Source organism: Ornithodoros turicata, chromosome 1 (genome assembly GCF_037126465.1).
Source record: "Ornithodoros turicata isolate Travis chromosome 1, ASM3712646v1, whole genome shotgun sequence".
Taxonomy (NCBI): Eukaryota; Metazoa; Arthropoda; class Arachnida; order Ixodida; family Argasidae; genus Ornithodoros; species Ornithodoros turicata.
In genome coordinates, this window is record NC_088201.1 from 190096097 (window position 1) to 190098783 (window position 2687).

Here is a 2687-nt window from a genome sequence, read left to right on the forward strand (position 1 = left end):
GAGTGGCGTCGGAAGGTCACGTGGAACGTGATGTCCTCCCGTCAGGGTGAGTGACTCACCTCTGAAAGCCCAGTGCGAAGCCAGTAAAATATTAAATGAAGAAAAATAGCATACGCTCTTTGGCTGCACGTTGAACATATGTTTATAAGTCCCAAACGTCGCCACACCAGCATTGGACAGCTGTTTCGGCCTTATTGGGCCTTCGACGTTTGGGACTTATAAACATATGTTCAACGTGCAGCCAAAGAGCGTATGCTATTTTTCTTCATTTTATATATATATATATATATATAGATACTCATGGAACGATGCGACAGCACCAGAGGACACGTGTTTCGCCGTGTTTGCGGCTCGTCGGCCCTGGGTAGCTGCGCATCGTTCGGGATTGGCAAACCAGGGGTCACTCAGCGAGCGATATACACCTGGGAGGGTGACTGAGCACTCCTCAATGCCACAGTGCAAGCCAGTGAATTATAAAGAGGGGGGAAAAGCCATTAAAAAATAAGAAAAAATGACGCTAGATGTGTTTGATATTCAAACTTACAGATTAAGATGGCTTCTATGGCTGCACGTAGAAAAACAGATACTCATGGAACGATGCGACAGCACCAGAGGACACGTGTTTCGCCGTGTTTGCGGCTCGTTGGCCCTGGGTAGCTGCGCATCGTTCGGGATTGGCAAACCAGGGGTCACTCAGCGAGCGATATACACCTGGGAGGGTGACTGAGCACTCCTCAATGCCACAGTGCAAGCCAGTGAATTATAAAGAGGGGGGAAAAGCCATTATTTTTTAATGGCTTTTCCCCCCTCTTTATATATATATATATATATATATATATATATATATATATATATATCTTGAAAAGTTGGGGTTGGATCGGACGGCTACGTAATTATAGCTGAAATAAATGGGAGACAGAAGACGAAAGTAGAGGAAGTAACAAAAAAGGGGTTTATTAAAACTTATCAATTATAAAAGTTAGGGAGGATATCTATGTTACGGCGGAATATATATATATATTTATATAGATACTAATGGAACGATGCGGCAGCACCAGAGGACACGTGTTTCGCCGTGTTTGCGGCTCGTCAGCCCTGGGTAGCTGCGCATCGTTCCGAATTGGCAAACCAGCGGTCACTCAGCGAGCGATATACACCTGGGAGGGTGACTGAGCACTCCTCAATGCCACAGTGCAAGCCAGTGAATTATAATGCAGGAAAAAAGCTATTAAAGCAACAAATAAATGATACTAGACGTGTTTGTAATTCAAACTTACAGATTAACATGGCTTCTATGGCTGCACACAGAGAAACAGATACTAATGGAACGATGCGGCAGCACCAGAGGACACGTGTTTCGCCGTGTTTGCGGCTCGTCAGCCCTGGGTAGCTGCGCATCCTTCCGAATTGGCAAACCAGCGGTCACTCAGCGAGCGATATACACCTGGGAGGGTGACTGAGCACTCCTCAATGCCACAGTGCAAGCCAGTGAATTATAATGCAGGAAAAAAGCTATTAAAGGAACAAATAAATGATACTAGACGTGTTTGTAATTCAAACTTGCAGATTAACATGGCTTCTATGGCTGCACACAGAGAAACAGATACTAATGGAACGATGCGGCAGCACCAGAGGACACGTGTTTCGCCGTGTTTGCGGCTCGTCAGCCCTGGGTAGCTGCACATCGTTCCGAATTGGGAAACCAGGGGTCACTCAGCGAGCGATATACACCTGGGAGTGTGTATCTGTAAGTTTGAATTACAAACACGTCTAGTATCATTTATTTGTTCCTTTAATGACTTTTTTTCCTGCATTATAATTCACTGGCTTGCACTGTGGCATTGAGGAGTGCTCAGTCACTCTCCCAGGTGTATATCGCTCGCTGAGTGACTCCTGGTTTGCCAATTCCGAACGATGCGCAGCTACCCAGGGCCGACGAGCCGCAATTTGTAACGTATATATAATATGTGTATATATGTTTACAATTTGATCGTGCACTCCCAGCCAAGGACAGCTGTTTCGCTCTACTTGTAGCTCGTCAGCCTGGCGTAGGGAAGTGACACGATCTTGGGTCGGCACAACATTGCGTCTCGGCGAGACGTCAATGTTCCACGGTGACGACGCCACCTGTGGAGGCCGCAGTGCCAGCCAGCAAGTACATATAAAAAATATCAAAAAAATATAAAAATAGCCGAAGCTCTGCAGCTGCTCAACGTGCAGCTACAGAGCTTCATCCATTCTTTATATTATATATATATATATATTTACAATTTATATATATGTTTACAATTCAAGCGTGCCACAATGCACTGCGGCCTCCAGAGGTGTTGCTAACACCCTGGAACATTGATGTCTTGCAGAGACACAGTGTTTGTGCCGACCCAAGAGCGTGTCACATCCCTACGCTGTGCCGATGAGAACCAAGAAGCTCGAAACGGCCGTCCACAGCTGGGATTGTGGCACGCTTGAATTGTAAACATATGCCTCACGTGCAGCCATGAAGCATTTGCTCAATTCTATATTTGTATCTGTACTTACTGGCTTTGCAATGCGGCCTCCAGAGGTGTTGCTAACACCCTGGAACATTGATGTCTTGCAGAGACACAGTGTTTGTGCCGACCCAAGAGCGTGTCACATCCCTACGCTGTGCCGATGAGAGCCAAGAAGCTCGAAACGGCCGTCCACAG